Genomic DNA, 17,645 nt, shown 5'->3' on the forward strand with positions numbered 1-17,645 from the left:
CCCACTTTCAGTACTTTAAAGTCCCAATAGATTAGTTATTCAGGGATTAATTTAATTATCTTGTAAAACAGAAGATTGGAGGCTTCTTCTTGTTTTAATATCAGTTTGATTTTTAAAGTACCAGTGATTCTTGAATAATCACCAAGTGTTAGGTGGCCAGTGCTTTTCTCTTGTCTCATTTTAAAGAACACAACCATGAGGCTACAGGTAGGGGCCAATTCATCCAAGAACAATCAAGGTAGGGTCAATCTGACCATGGAAGAAGGAAAGGGTTATTTCTAAAAGCCCATTCTTGCAAAAAGGGACAGGAAATTGGGTAGATAGTTTCTCTTTACAGCTCCTAAGGGCAGGAACATTGGGGATTCCAATCTGGAGGAGACTCTTTGTCATGTGTTTCCTGCAACAAAGCAGTTTGGATTTTGCAAAGCATGCACTTTGGTAATAATATTGAGAAACAAGCCACAAATAGACTTTTTCATAAATTTGTGGCCCATGCTTATTAGCATATCCATTTGTCATTTGATATGAACTAATCTGGTAGCAAAGGAGATTTTTGGGCATTGGTTATTAAATATTAATTTTTAACAATTTAAGATTTAAAACATTGTGAATCTATTGACCTGAGATTGTGACTTGAATCCTGAATTTAACAAATAATTTTTTTCTTATCTCTGGCATGTGTTTATTGTATTGTTTACTTTTAAATCTAGCTATTGGATCATCACTGGAATTGCATAACAGATTAAAAATAAGATTACAAAATTCAATTGCTCTGTGATTTTTAGGGCCCTGGATATTTAATAAACATGTTTACATTGGGTTTTTAAAGATTTGTTAATCAAATCTTGGTTAAAGTGTACAGAAAAAATATTATTTAAATAGAAGTTGGTAGCTCTGTTAACTTATTTCATTTTTTAGAAGGACTCAATCCCTCTTGGTCTCCAAAATCATATTTTAAACAGTCTTGTTTTGTCTAGTGAGGATATGGATACAGTTTAATTTTACTTAGTTAAACTCTAAATACAATTGGGTCAACAAGTACTTACGTATTAATGGAGGATGATATGTATTTAGTGTTCATTGAACGCTGATAAGTACTTCACATTTCATAAAGGTATTTTAGAACCCATTCTTTAGAATATAACACCTTGATAATAAAGGGAGGGGAAATTTGGAGAGATACAAAAAAAATAGACTTTAATTAATAAGATCTGCTTCTGTAGCTCTGTAAAATTGCTTTCCTGTGGAGTTCAAGTACAAAGGAAGGGTATTTTTGTTTATATCTTACCCAACTGCAAAGAGGGAAGAAGTCTCTGAACATCAGTGCTGAAAATGGCTTTAGTTGGCTCCTGGGGACTTGTGGACTCACTGAATACAGACAGAGTATATACTATATCTATCTACAGTTCACTGCTACTACCACCTGTGCTTTCCTTGATGTTTGGAATGTTCTCAGCTTCTACTTAATCAAGGCTAGCTCATATCTCCAGAGAGCCTAGAAAATTTTCAACGCTTTCAGCCTTTTTAGCTTATTTAATAGACCACATTGTCCTTGATCCCTATTGTATTCTATCAAAAATTCACTTAATGTATGGAGTTCTGGGTACATTTTGGGTTTGTCTCTTTAGGGTTTGGTTGACAATTTATTTCAGTGTGCCAGGTCAGGAGAAGCATTCTGTCCAGAATAGATAACAGGAGAACGCATTTTTCAGTTTTCATAATCATGATAAAGGTAACCAGCCTTCTCAATATGTCATATCATTTCTGCTGCATCTTAATAGATCTATGGCTGCAATCTTGTGTGTCAGGACTTTCAGCTAATTGGGATAAGTTATGTATGTTTACATGACTGTTACGATGTATAAAATGGTATTTTCTCTGTAGCAATGTAGACAAACACTTCTTATATTAAATCTTTAATTTGTTTGCAACGCAAGACTGCTAAGGAGGACAGAAGGGAGGTCAGAAGCTTCCAATTAATATTTATGCTGGATATGCTTAATTAATATATTTCGTAAGACAATAAGGGTTGAAATGTAAATAGAATTATTTTTTACCTGAAATATATAAAAAAGAATCTAGAGGTGAGTAGATCTCTGGTTTTTGAGATCAACAATAATAGTCAAGGTAAGGTGTCTTCCAATAAATTTTGGCTTAGTCACAAAAATGCCAATTTTTATGGCATAGGCCACTTACTGAAAGCTTTCATTACTTATACTAAAATGTACCTGAGAGGTTTACAAATAGTTATACGAAAGTGTTTAGGGCTGGAGAACTTGTGGAAGTCCATAGATACGATAGACAATCATGATTAATGCATGATAATGACTTAAGTTGGATATAAAGAAGAGAAAGCTGAAGAAGAGAAATGTGCCCACTCAGAAATGTAATTAATAAAACTTTCATGAATTTCAATTCCTTTGTCAATTCAATACCAGCCAAACTCTCTTGGTATTGAGAAAACTAATGGGCATAGTTTTGCCAGAAATTCATCATTCTAAGTAACAGTCTTCCTTCCAAAAATTTTACACTTTAATGTATGTATGCAATTCATGGATGGCTTTGTGAAAATTGAAGTGTGGAGTGAACATAAAGACTGCTGATGAATGTTGCAGATGGGTCTGAGCAAACGGCATGCTCTGGGGTGATATTGCTTAGAGGGAAAAATGTGGATTGATTATTACTCTTGCCCTTACTCCAATGAGATCCGAAGAAGAACAGTTTATGGTAAGGTACTTCTAGATTTTTTGACCGACAGGTGTTCCAGACGAGCTGAGTCCAGAAGCTTTCCTTTGGATTCTAGATCAGTAAAACTTCTAACTGTTAAGAAATGAATATGTATTGTATGTATGTATGTATGGATGGATAGATCTGATCTGGCAGACTGTAGCAAATAAGCAAATACAGATTTATTTCTCAAATTGGCAACAAATATTCTGAACTGTTATTTCTTCCTGCTCCCTTTAAAATGCAATTAAAAATGCAAAGTAGGGATACTTCTAAACATCTTAAGGACTGTAAACCTCAATAAAAGTGTGTTCTTCAAGCTGGCATAAAGGGAGACATATTCAGCCATTTGCTGGTGCTCATGTGTAGAAACAAAGTATTCCTTTAATTTGGGAGAATGTTTATTAAAACATACCACATTTATATAAAGCTTAAAGTTGATATTAGTCCAACTTCTGGGTTTACAAATCAATACTGTAGTGCATTTTCCAAATTGGAAAATGAAGGATAGAATTCACCTTAATAGAATGGGTCTTAGTAATTGTCAACCAAGACATTCTTGACTTCTGGCATGGTAGATTTTATTATCTATAACTGTCAATAAAGATGAGTGACAAGGGCGCCTGAGTGGCTCAGATGGTTAAGCGTCTGCCTTCGGCTCAGGTTATGGATCCCAGGGCCCTGGGATCAAGTCCCGCATCGGGCTTCCTGCTAGGCGGGGAGCCTGCTTCTTCCTCTGCCTCTGCCTCTCTCTCTCTCTGACTCTCATGAATAAATAAATAAAACATTTAAAAAAAGAAAGATGAGTGACAAAATTGTGCCTTGAATCTACAAATAATCATTTGTTCCCCTTATGTATTAATTGGTTAAATTGTTCTTTGTTTCAAGAATACAGAAAGCCCTATGGCTCTTAGTTCATTTCTGAAACTTTAATTAAAGTTATCAAAAGCAAAGTGGCTATTCATTATTGAAACCTTGAAAACCTGAATCTCTGCAAAAAGAATCTTTATGGATTCATTCCTTGATACGTGGGAATAGAAGGGAAAAAAAAAAATCTCAAAGAGATGGGCTCTGTTCTCTGTCACATAAATTCCAGATAGCATTTTGGAAGGAAAAGAAAAAAAATCTCATTATAGTTGTTAGTATTCCCTTTTCTCTGTTCCACTGAAAACATAGATTTCTGAGACTTGTCATACTCAAAAGTCCTATTGTATTAATGGAAAAAAAAAAAACACAAAAGAGATCTTTGGTAAGATCTTGTACTTGAAGGAGTTTGGATTTTGAATTCCTTAGAGGATGGATGTCTCCTTCATGTTTATAAGTCTTCCACTGTCACCAATCACTTTGTCCCTGGCACTTGATAGGCATGGTGCTAACAGAATTCAAAACAAACAGGTGGTGTACATACCTCCCCTTGATTCTTTAAGCTATGCATCTGTGTCCTTTTTCACTTCTCTAGTTCTCCTGTACTGCTGGATCAGGTCTTTACTTAGCAATAGCTGATACACCAGGGTAATTCCACAGTTGCTACAGCCTGGCTATGTAAAAGGCTGCAGGGTGCAGAGTGTCCTGTAGGACACTGCTGCGTATAGAATAATCATTTTCCTCCTGTAGAGGAAGAAAATCAGCAAATGCCTTAACCAAGCCACCCATGTTGAGATTTCTAAATACAGTTAAACAGTGTTAAGCAAATGGATTACCTCTTAATTAATTAAACAAATATTTAATATTTGGTAAATGTATAGCATTATGCTAAACCATGGGACCAAGCATATGCACTCTAAAACCAAACTGCCTGGATTTAGACCCTGGATCTACCACTTACTTGACCTTTCTGTGCTTGAATTCTACATCTGTAACTACCTTTAATAATAGGTTGCCTTTTTCAGATTATTGTATTATTTAATGAGTTAGTATATTAAAAGCACCCGGAAAACTGTCTGTCACATGGTAAGTGCTACAGTGTGCTTACTATTATTGTATAGGTTCTGTTGCAGGTGAAAGATTAAACAGAATAAAAGTTTATTTGCCTCTCATTTAAGAGTTTGAGGGGCGCCTGGGTGGCTCAGTCGTTAAGCGTCTGCCGTCGGCTCAGGGCATGGTCCCAGGGTCCTGGGATCGAGCCCTGCATTGGGCTCCCTGTTCCGTGGGAAGCCAGCTTCTCCCTCTCCTACTCCCCCTGCTTGTGTTCCCTCTCTCGCTGTGTCTCTCTCTGTCAAATAAATAAATAAAATCTTAAAAAAAAAAAGAAAGAAAGAAAACACTACCCTCTTGTCTCAATTAAAAAAAAAAAAGTTTGAGTCATAAAATCTGAACTCGGAGCAATAAAATCTGAATGAGGTGGCTTTTCTCTGCAGAAAGTTCAGAATTTTGTCTTTCGATTCTAATAATCCTAACAGGTTATCTTCATCTGCTTGGTCCAAGGCAGATATTCTCATTGGAACGGAAGGAGAAGCCCAGTCCCCTTTTAAGGGCATGACTTGGAAGTGCCATCAGTTTTGCTCATTTCTTATTTGTCAGAACTTGGCCACATAGCCACTTAGCTTCAGGACTGACTGGAAAATTCTATATATTGCATGGCCATGTGCCCAGCTCAAAGTTTTGTTACTTGTGCAATGGAAACAAAGGTGAAAGTTTATTAGGGCAATTCTCAGTCTCTGCTCACTCCATGTGAGTTTATCTGTGGCTTTCCTACCCAGAGCAGGTGGATTGTGGCGCTGATTTTCTGTATTACACTCAAATACATGGGAGAAACGGACCTTTGCATTTTTCAGACATATGAACATAAATACAACTCAAATCATTACTTATAACTAAGTTACTTCTGACATCACTAGGATCAGAGCGGTCTTAGCCCAAAATTTATTTAACCCAACTTTCAGGCTTAAATGACGTTTTTAAACTTCAAAACCCACAGTTCCTTTGTTAATATTATTAACTTTCCTGATTTCTCTTTAGCTAGCAAATATCCATTAAAGCTATTCACTCTTTCAGAGAATAACTACTCTGATTTCCTTCCTTCCTTCCTTCCTTTCCTTCCCTTTCTCTCTCTTCCTTCCTCCCTCCCTCCCTCCATCCCTCCCTCTTTCTTTCTTTCTTTCTTTCTTTCTTTCTTTCTTTCTTTCTTTCTTTCTTTTTCTTTCTTTCTTTCTTTCTTTCTTTCTTTCTTTCTTTCTTTCTTTCTTTCTTTCTTTCTTTCTTTCTTTCTTCCTTTCTGGCTCTATCCCAACTCCTTTCTAAAAATGTTGTTTCTTGCCTTCTTCCTCGCTATCTCATTTCATATTCTAGGTTAGGTAATACATAAACTTCCCAAATGGCCATTGGGAAGGCTCTATTCTAGGAATCATTATGGTGATGAGAGTTTGATCCTTGGTCTTCTTTAATTACCTTCATATTTCTTTGAAATCCATTACTTGACTTTCTCTTCCCTAAGCACTAATTTCAGAAGCCTTAGATTTGTTCATAAAGGCTTAATGGATTATAGATTGTTTATTAGCCTAAGGAAATAGGTTTTATTCAAAACATAGCCATTTCAAAAGGTCTGGAGCAAAGTAGATCAGCAAGTTAGTTAGACTGTTTTCATTGCTTCATGTGGCTGTAAGGTTAGCCACATTTCTCTTTCATCTTTTTGAAAATAAGGAACAAGTTGAAATAATAAGAAACTCATCTTTTTTTCAAAATGAGAGCTAGTTATTCATACTATGTACTGAATATGATTTACTTATTGAAATTATAATAGAATAATGAGCTACTAAGTGGAAGAAACACATGCAGACTTACTAAGCTATTATCCAAGAGGAAAAAATACACCAATTCCTCAGGAAAAATGAAGATTTTTTAAATAATAAATTTAGAAGTCAGTGTTTTTGTTTGTTTGTTTTTAACATTGGGCAATGACAAGGATATTAAACCATCTTTAGTATTATTTCATTCAGTAAATGAGAACCGTACAAATCTGTTGGTGAGGACTGGATTCAGATAGGGAATAAACGTACTCTTAATGCATCATCAATAGAGCCAATATATAGCAGACAACAGATTTCTAGCTGATGTAGAAATTCAGCCCTCCCGTATATTACAGCCTTCCTACTTTGGAAACATATCGGAAAGGAAAAGAGAATACAATTGTATAAAGCCAGAAGTGTGAAATCTTCCGTGTGTGCGTGTGTGTGTATCCATAAATAAGCCATTTCCTGAAAGGGTCTACATGATTATGTAGCCCCATTACCCAAAGTGCTAGCTCAGAGTCAGATCGATTTTGAACATAATGAAAGGATGGTGTTTTCTCCTGCAGTATGCCAGTATCTTTTGAAAATTTCATATCTACAAAAGACAGGATCATTACATGTGAAAAGTGGACAGGCTACCCATAGAGAGCATGTATTATCTGAAATAAATGTTCATTTCAAAAGGAAAGTTTGAGTGACTTGGTTTAGTAGCAGAGACACCCCTTAATCATAAAAATCAGTTTTAAGAATCTTGCAGGAGGCAGGAAATATATCCACAGACAACTATGCTACATTCATTTCCCAAATATTATGTGTAGAATAAGGGATTGTAAATAGATTATGTAACAAATTATCGAAGTGGTATACTCAGCAGAAATTTTAGAAGCTAGGTCTGAGAAACTATTCAATAGAAAGGTACTTGTTTATTGAGAGGAGAATTTCTCTCTTGGGGAGAAAAGAAGCGGCAGGTGAAATATTTTTCTCAGGTTCTGTGGATATTTTAAGTTGGTGATTTAGCAAGTTGGTCTATAAAGAACTCCATAAATTTGGAGAGGTACTGCAAAAGGCTAACAGGAATCTTGATTACTAGCCTGGGTTTCCATATAATTTTTAGGTTTTCTCACTGAAGATGTCCCTGGGATTTCCCAACAAATGTTCAAAAAAAATGTAACATATCAACTGAGGCACGTTTTCCTGTAGGAGTGTTGCTTAGAATAAGAAAGTCAAGAAGAGAGTACAAATAAGTGTCTAAATATTTAATTATTTCTATTCCATTCGTGTTATTTTTTTATTATTATTATTTCCTCATTGAAAAACCGGTGTCTTGAAAGAAACAACATTATTTTCCTGTGGTAAAGACATGGGGACCTTGAAGAAAGGCATCAGAGAGACTTGTCATAATCTTTGTTTTAGTTCTTTGCCATGTCAGGACTATGGCGACTTCATCACTGAGTCAGTTGTCATTTCAAGATCACCTTTTTCTATTAATTCTAACATTGGTATAAAATTAAGTTCATTGGGAAAGGCTAAAGAATTGAGATGTGCTAATTAAGAAAGGGGGAGAGCAAGGAGAAAACTACCTCTGAGCCACATTGGAGTATTTACTTCTCTGAGCAAGTCAAGTGCCTGGTTTTTGTTTCGTCGAATCCTTTGCCCACATTGCCCATTTTGCCGTTAGATATGATCAAACTCCCCATCATCCTTCAAGACCCATTTGAAATTGTTATCTTTTGGGGAGGTCTTCCTCAACACTGCAGGGAAAAATTACCCTTCTCTTCTGTACCTAGGTCAATAGTTGATATCACAATTATAATCATTTCACTTTGCAGTTTTAATTATTCTATTATAGTATATCTAGCTATCCCAGGAACTAGTCAGATCTCAATCAAATTACCACCAGGTTTCTATTAGTTCTTGACACGTGAGGCTCCTATTGTGAGGTGTCGTGGTAGAATGGAAAGAGAATGTAAACTTTGAAATAAGACAAACCTACATTTGAACTTGGAGTCACATTTATTTTGTGCAAATTATGTATAATTTTGCTGAGCTTTAGTTCTCTTGCCTGTCAAATAGAGACAATGAAATATATTTTACTAGGTAGCTCTGTGAATTAAGAGAAGAAATTATATGGAATCCAATAAACATTGATTCTTAGGTGTACTCATCACCAAACGGCTCCTCAGGTCTTTTCTATGGTCCTTCATCATCAAAGACCTCAAGCACAACTCCTGTGGTAGTTGCATGAAGTCAGTCATTTCTGAAGCACTTTCTTCCCTCACATACTCTCCCATGCTTCCCTTGTGTAACAAAATTAGATGGATGAGTGACAAAGGCTTGGAATCCTTTATGAGTATGGTAGTTCTATAATTAAATGTAATCAATCTATAATTTATCTAAAATGATTGTATATCAACTAGGCATGAAACCTAAGCATCCCATTCATCTTCATATAGTCACGGTGAGTATTGCTAACATGGTCTGCCTAGAAATGTTGCCCACTGAGGAAAATCACCTAGTCGTAGCATCTGGAGTAATAGATTTTATAAAGCAGTGATTCTGTGTTTTGCATATGCTGGCCATTAAGACTGATTTAAAGGTGTTGCTCTATTCAAATAAGTTTAGGGTGAATTCCAGGGAAATTACTCTGATATAAACTAGTGAAGCTTTTTACAAGTAAGTGGGGGTTTGTCTTCTCTCCCAATTGTCTTTTAGTGCAATAAAATTTTAAGATTTGCTCAGTTATTTGTGAAGCGGTCTGCATTGTGGTTTTGTGAGAAATTCCCTTATGGCTACTGACTTGCTCACTCCTTACAGAGTAATCTTCATCCTCATTGAAATTTCCAGTTATTTCTGTCAGATTGCCTTTTGAAGTCAGTCAGTCTGCAAATCTCCCAAAAGACTGTCTGGAATTTGGTAAATTAAGCAATGACAGAATAAAACAAAATTCAGAACCTACATTTGTGAAAGGCATTTTGTAGGACAAGATTGAATTCAACAGCATTGGAGTACAAGTTCAAATTTATTGTTTATATTCTTTCTATTCAATGTAATTGCATTAGTGAACAGATTTTTTTTCCCACAATGGTAATATTGAACAACTATGTACTATTTCTCATTACTTTGTGATTTTCCATTTAGTATTAGGTACAGGAAATACAGAAAATATGACAATATTAACTAATGACCTTCCATTGTAAACATATTTGCCCTGAGTCTCTTTTGTAGGAGTGGGGATGGAACTTATTGGCTTCTACAAGCTCTCTTGCTCCTTATAATCAAAGCACAAATTTAGGAGATGGTCATCTGCGTTAATGGTGTGTTTTGTAATGTTGATCCAAAGTTTAGCAGGAATTATGAGATTCAGACCTCATATTAATTGACACCACATACTATTGTACCCAGTGAAGGGTAGGGAGACAGACAATCAGGGCATGAGAAACAGAAACACAGAATGTGGATACCCTTTCTAGTCATACAAAGTACTTCTAATAGTTAATATATTTTGTCAAATCTAAATTCTTACAAGTCCATAGCCAGGACTGGACCAAGCAGTAATTCCAAAGAAACCATTCCTCTTCCCTCTTTTTTTGGAGTTTTGCTTTCCTCTCCTTCATCAATTCCTAGGGATAAAGTTTTACTTGGGAAGACATGAGGTTTAAATCTTCCCAGAAGAACTTGTGTATTGAAGGGACTCTCTGAAAATGGAATGGATTTATTACACCAGGATCTTCTTTTCACTGATCAGTACTGATGCTCTTTTGGTAAGAAGATCTTGATGTATGTTACTTATCAAGCCAGAGATCAGCCTGCCCCAACAAGGCAGGAAATGCCTTATTCTTTTGACTTAGCTCAAGCACTGTTCTTTCTTGCCATCCCCTCACCACCACCCCCCAACCCCCACAGGATTAGATATCCCATACCTCCTGGATGCTTGCTTTCTTTCTTTCTTTCTTTCTTTCTTTCTTTCTTTCTTTCTTTCTTTTTTTTTTAAGGGCAACAAATAAAGCCAGACTGGAGACAGCATCTTCTCTTGCACATCAGGCCACCCCACCCCGCAGTCCCGCCAACCGTGAGGTGGTCCCACTCACATTTCCCTGGGGAGCCACCCTGAGACTGGGCAGACACCAGGGATAGGACGGAAAAAAAAATCAGGAGAAGTAATACTTTGCTTGACATCCTTTGTTTGACATCAGGTATGGGTAGAAGGGGTTCCTGGCAGGGCTGATGTCCCGGGTTCTGCTCAGCCACGTGAAGAGCCCCACACTGGCGCTGGTGGTGCGGGGGAACCAGCCAGATGAGATCAGCCAGAACACACTGATTTCAAGGTTTGTATTCCTTTCACCCTTGGCCCTTTCTCGATGGGCTTCCCGATATCCTTCCCCTGGAGCTTGAGGCTCATAGCTCTCTCAATTTTGCCCTGAACCTGGTTATTAGGAATGGCTGGTCCACTCTTGTTGTCCCCAGTGACCCGCTGCTTTTCATTGGTTTTCAGCAGCAAGTCCTTCTGAGTCAGCCCCTTGTTCTGCTGGCCCTGCTGGAACCCTTGCCCACCTCCAGGGTATCTGGTCGTGGTGCAGCTCCTCAGTCACCTCGTCCAGCTTGGCCATATTCTTGGTGATCGAATGCTGTTTGTTCTGGCCAGTGGCCCATTTCTTGAAAGTCTCCACATCTCTCTCAGCTGCTAAGATGGCCTGCTTCGACTTGGCCTGGGTGGCTGTGGGCCCTTCTTGCAAAACACCCTCACCACGTCCCAGTCGCTCTCGGCCTCGGCGGGTGGGCAGGTCCTGCGTGGTTCATCTGGTGGCTCCATGGCAGTTGCTCGAGACCTTCCTGGACACGTTCTTGTTTGATCTATTCAGGCATCTTTCTCCTTCACAGTGAGCTTCATCGGATGAGGAGAATGTCTTATCCAACTTGTCCTCAGTTCTCGGCATATGGTGAATTCTTATTTAATGAACACATGAATGAATAAATTAATATTTGCTATCTAAGTTTATTTTTTATAACAGAATACAAAGCATTATAAGAGAAATCTATAAAATGTTTCTGTTGTTACTCTTTCCAGATACTGTAAATACACTTGCTATTGTTATTGTTGTTTAAGCATAGTGGAAATTAGACATAATGTACATTTGCTGTACAGATAATTGACTGCTAACTTGGACTGTCTTGTCACTCTCTGAAGTATTGTAGATTAATTATTTTGCTCTCACTGTACTTCATAAAATGACACATTTGCTGGATGGCTATAAAATCACAAAACCCATTTGAAAAAATCTTATCAGAGGGTCCCAATGAATGTTATTCTTTTAGGAAGTTACCTAGGATTATACACACTTAATACAAAGATGCTGATGCTACTCAGCGAGGTTTTAGAATTCTCTGCTTCTGATGTCAGAGCCGAGTTATTAAATGCTTAGTAAATCAGTTGCATTTTTGTGGACACAGATTTTTTTTCCTTATAAGGAGGAGACCCACTTAGGTTACTGTGAGAAATGGGAATGCAAAAAATATATATAGGAAACCTTCCCAGTAGCCACTCAGCCAGGCATTATAAAGAACTAGAACATGGTCATGATGCCTGAAGTATCATAGCAAATTAAATGAACTGGTCACTTTACCATCTCCTTCTACCTCAGAGAGGGCACTTTTCGGGCGGCTCATCTCCCTGTTCCTCTGATTTCTGAGGGTGTACTTCTCCTTCTAATGACCTCACTTGTTTCTACTGACTTCTCATTTCCTCTATCGCCTTTCCTCTATTTCTCCTTTCCTTATACCACTGTGTTGTGTTTCCTTCAGAGATGTTCTCTTTGGATTCAATATATAGAATTCCAGCAGATGGAGTTCCTCTGCCGTATTGCTTCATAGATCCTTGCCTCCCTTGTTTCTTCCCTATGGAGGGTTACCTTGGCCTAAGGTGTGGTGTATTTGTGACATCTCTCCTAGACAGGACAAGCATGTTAGCACGAGGAATCCCTATGTCCACTACCTGCAAAGAAGTTTAAGAATATGGAAGGCACTTTGTACACTTAAGAGACAGACAATGGCTATATGTGTTGTCTTCAGCTGGTTTTTATTCCTGTAAGCGGCAATAGCCTTGCTTTATATTGAGCCAGCTCAAGTCACTCCACAAATATTTATTGAGGTGTCCCCTTCTATTCCAGGCAATGTGCTTCTCTCTTTTATTCACTGACTATAGTTCTAAATGACTTAAAAAGTATGAATCAAATCCAAGTTTAACGGACCCAAATTTGGCATCACTGAGACTATGTAAGAGGCAATCCAAGGAGAGGTCCTGCAGGCAGTGTCAGAGACGTCCTCTCAATCGTTTGGGCACCGGTAGCTTCTTCGCGACAAATTTCAAAGTGTCTGCTTTGAAGAGAACAATATTCATTTTGATCTGTAGGTTCTGGTATGTTTCATGGGGAAAAAATCTGTCATATTACTTTTTTTTTTTTTGAAGATCTTATTTATTTGAGAGGGAGTGCTTGCGCACATGAGCAGGGTCGAGGCAGAGGGAGAAGCAGGCTTCCCGCTGAGCAGGGAGCCCGATGCTGGACTCCGATCCCAGGACCCTGGGATCATGACCTGAGCCGAAGGCAGATGCTTAATGACTGAGCCACCCAGGCGCCCCTGTCATATTACTTTTTAGCTACACATTACCTACGTCAGTCTTGAACTTTCTAAAGGCATAATTTTTGTGGTCTTGATCCTTGGGAAGCCCACCCAGAACTCTTGAATGCTTTTCTGAAATGGGGGCATCAGGCCTGACTGTGAGGTAGTGATCAGTTCTGACCAAGGGCTGCAGAGACTGACATGGAACCTGTCTTTAAATTTTTATTAATATATTTCAGAACTTGTCAAAGGTTGAAAATGACTGATGATGCTTTAAATTAAGGATCAGCATTTTTTTTTTCCTTAAAGGGGCTAGATAGTAAATGTTTTAGGCTTACAGGCCATAGGTCTCTGTCACAACTACTCCACTCTGCCATCGGATGCTTGGATGCAAAAGCCACCTTAGACAATATTTAAATGAGCAGGCATGGCTGTATTCTAATATAACTTTATTTATGGACATTGAAATGTTAGTATTACGTAGCTTTCACATCTCACAAAATATTTTTCTTTCTTTTCAACGATTTAAAAGTGTGAAGATCCTTCTTCGCTCACCAGCAATGCAAAAAGAGGGGATGGTTTATCCCATGACCTTAGTTTGCTGACCTTTGACATCAATGAGGACACTAGCATTGGGGAATTTCCCACATGGAAGGTTGGTAACCTGCAGGGTGGCTGCAGAATCGAGGCAGCTTCCAGGAGCCATGCTGTGGGTGAGTTATCTGCAGCTCTGGTGTAAAGCATTTCAAAAGTCCCATTAAGGTTTAATAAGCTGGTGATGGAGCAGCAATGCTGTGCATTAGAACCTTCTGTGGGTGCCGTGAAAATGCTTACTCAAGGCTCTGCAGGCCCTGTAAATAGCAAGTCTTTTGGAGGCCCCTTTGTTTAGATTTGAAACGGGGTGCTAGAATTTATTTCTCCTGTAACTTAAGTTGCTGGACACACCAAATACACTTGCTCTTTTCAAATAAAAGTCAGTTTGGATTTATTTAGAGACTTTGCCCTCGTGGAAGAAATATCAGAACAATATGTCTGAGAGAGCAGGATATTCATCTCTTGAAAATTCGGCAGGTCTCCGGCATGGTTAAATTACTCCGAGCTGGTACTGGGGACATTCCTGTGTGACTCATAGAACGATGGCCTTTTCGGGGGTTCCTGACTTCCAGGGATAAATGTCTCTCTAGAGGTAGGTTTATGGGTCACAAAGGCAACGTTGAACATCTGGCCAACTTGTTTTCTCTCCTTGGCAAAGTATGGCCTGTTTAATTATTTCTCCAGGTCTGGCCAAATGCCCTTTGATGCCTCACATAGAATGGGTGCCTAAGCAAGCAGTTGGGAGGACAATTTAAGCTAAAATCCTTCCTTATTTTAAAATAGTTCCACATATTTCATTTTGGTACTTGAAGGAGAGGAATGCTTTAATGGATACATGTGTCTGGGCAAGTAAAGCAAAACAAAACAGGATTATTTGCTGAAACTACTTACTTCCTGGGAGTAGGAAAGCACAGGAGCCCATGTTTCCCAACATCAGATTTTTTACGCCTTAATTCAGAGCCTTATTTTTTTTTTTTCCCTTTCAACTTTGGCGGTTCAGCTCCAGGAGCAAAATGAAAAATCCCTTTCCCGCCTACCGTAAGTGTACACTGGCATGATTACACTGGAGGGTTTCTCTCTGCTATCTTTCTAGAAATAGAACTATTCTGATGTCACGTGGCTACATTACAGCCACATTCGACTGCTAATAGTACCTCAGCTGCAGGCAAATGGGCCTTGAGATAAAACGCAGCCCTGGAAAGTGTTCCTGCACCAGCCTCATTTGGAGAAAGTGCTCATTAGTCAGTCAGACTGTCAACTGCGTAAGGCTAAGCCCTCCTAAACCACTGCACGCGTTTCTTGGCCCCACGCTTTGTCCAGAGGAGATCTGATTTTGCTAGTGTTGTTTATTTCTTTAAAAACTAAATCTATTTCTCTTTTGCTCCAAACTAGCCCTCCTGACTCCAAAGCCATAGATTATCAGGCACCCAAAGACTGCCTCCTTCCTTCTCTGCTTTATGGTGCGCATGTGAAACCCGTGTCTTTAACTCCTTCACTGAGATCCCCTTGCCCTGCTGGCTTGACAACCCAGGAAACTAGCATTATCTTATTATCTTCCTGCAGACACTTTTCTCCGTTATTAATCAGAAGGAATGTTCAGATAGGAGAATTTTAATGATTACAGTCAAGCACAGGCCTGATGTTATGACGATCAGTTGTATCAAGGAACCACCCATACTTTTTAAAGAGGATATTTGGCAAATGTGACCCTTAAAAATCTTTATTTTCTTGCTCTCTTGTTAACTACCGAACAACTCATGCGAAGCAGACCCAATTGAATAAATTGTTTGTATTTGGCAGTTTGTGAAAAATGTCTTCTTCAATTTTGGATTAAAGTACTGGGTAGATGAAATAATTAAGTGCCATCTGAACCTTTTTGGGAGGAGGAAAGAAGTGCTGCTTATTTGTCATCAATTATCTGGCATCAACGAGTTTCTCTTGTTGATTTTTCCTTTCTTGGGTCTAAACGTGAACTTTGAGAGTTTGTGCTTCTCCACGCATGTGTGCATTAGGGACAATATCTGGTACTATTTCTTCAGAACAAATCTGAAAACTGTTTTCTCACTATTGTACTTAATTATCTTCCTTTATTGTCTTCTAAAAGCATCTCCCTATTTCATTTAAAAATTAGTTTCTAATTGTTTCTCAGTATATAAGTACTAATAATAACTGGGTTGGCTCAGGAAACATTACCATTTGTGGTTTAGAATTCTGAATATTGCCTTTTTTCTTGTAAAAAATTAATGAATTTGCCAAAGGTTAGCTGATTATGGAATGCACAGATATCATATTTCCTTCCTATGCACTGAATTCAAGTGTCTTGATTCTATTTGAAATCAGTAACAGTGAGATGCTGTATGTTTTATAGATAAGTAATTTATATACATGGCTATTTATAAGTTATATAAATGTGTTTGTAATGCATATATTTGCAATATGTATTTCAGTTTAATTTAAGACCTTAATTAATTAACCCTGCTCTGAAAATTCATAGCTAATATTAAATTGCATTTAGAATTACAGTGAAATGACACTTTATGTAGCAGCAAAGAAGCCAAATAATATAGAGTTTTGGCAAATACATCAAAACAGTTCCTGGTTGCTAATAAGATGTCTCTTCTATCAGTCTTGATTTATATCACACACTAATGTAAAAGGACAGTAGTGAATAAGGGAAGATTTCTGTGGAGAATAATACTGGAGGGGGGAGAGCAACACATTACTACCACAAATTGCATATTTGTCCTAGGGGAGAACTCACCATCGTAGGGGAAATGAAGCTACTCAACTTCAGACATCTTGTTTGCATTGTGAGAAAGACATCTGACAATTATCTCTCTTTTTCTTTTTTTTCCCCCCTGTTATCTCTTTAATAAATAGATAATGTGCAAAACTTCAACTTATTTGATGATCAGTCCCTGGCTTTTTAACCTCAACTTTAGAGTTCTGTTGAGTTATACATTCATTATTCCTTCATACCTTCTTAGCAACTGGCTCTGTTTAAATGTACTCAATCTTCTTCAGCTCAACATCTCCAAAACCAAACTAACTTTCTATTCAGTTCTGTGTCACCTTCTACATCCCGTTTCTCCATGTATTGACAGTCACCACTACTAGGTCAGCAAAGTCAGAAATCCAGGCTTTGTCCTAGATTTCTTCACCTTTCTTACTTGTCTCAAAGCTACTCCATCACTGAATCTTGTCTGGTTGTGGTCTTTCCTTAAAACTTCTCCACCGGACTCTCTCTTCACTCTAACCTTGACTGTTTTAGTTTAGGAATCTGTTTCTTCTCACTGGGATTGGTAGAGTCACGCCCTCTAAAAGCTATTCTTTCTCAGTTTTATGCCACTCTGAATCATCCTTATGTCTTTATTGTGGAGTTTCTCACCTCATCAGTATTGATATATGGGGCTAGGCAATTCTGATTTGTGTATTGTACGATGTTCAGCAGCATCCCTAACCTCTATCCTCTAGATGCCAGTAGCACTTCTCTCCCAGCTGTGACAACCAAAACTGTTTTCAGACATTGTCAGATGTTCCCTGGGAGCAGAATTGCCCCCCACTTGGCAACCACTGCTTTAGTCCCATTATTAAATACAACTCCTAGCAAATAAGCATTCAGGAAGTGTTTGATGAAAAGTTTATTCATATGATGCAACATAATTACATACTGTTCGAACACCCAAGAGAAAGATTTCTTTGAGTTTTTGTTTGGATTGGACATTTAGTAAATCTTCAAACACATATTTAAACTGTGTACCAATAATACATACTTGTATTTATTTTATTTGTTGTTTCTGCACTCCGCCCTCTACCAGTTCAGGGTCCTTACCCCAACAGGAGAGCTCCTTAGTGCCTATTCATTTTACAAGATCATTTATAGATCAATGTATCAGGAGGTGATAGTCTAGAAATAGTTGTGGGTCGTCAAAGGAAAAAATTTAATACATATGAAATAATATTTTAATATCGCTTCTTAAA

The 17,645-nt window shown here is 37.9% G+C and overlaps 1 protein-coding gene and 1 pseudogene across 26 annotated transcripts in view; one reads left to right on the top strand and one right to left on the bottom strand.

Moving 5' to 3' along the window:
* NRXN1 (neurexin 1) overlaps positions 1-17,645 on the top strand; it is a 1,113,724-nt gene that overhangs the window by 750,516 nt on the left and 345,563 nt on the right. The gene's annotated exons all lie outside the window — the stretch shown is intronic.
* LOC118552857 (endothelial differentiation-related factor 1 pseudogene) lies at positions 10,756-11,265 on the bottom strand (annotated as a pseudogene).

Source organism: Halichoerus grypus, chromosome 10 (assembly GCF_964656455.1).
Source record: "Halichoerus grypus chromosome 10, mHalGry1.hap1.1, whole genome shotgun sequence".
Taxonomy (NCBI): domain Eukaryota; kingdom Metazoa; phylum Chordata; class Mammalia; order Carnivora; family Phocidae; genus Halichoerus; species Halichoerus grypus.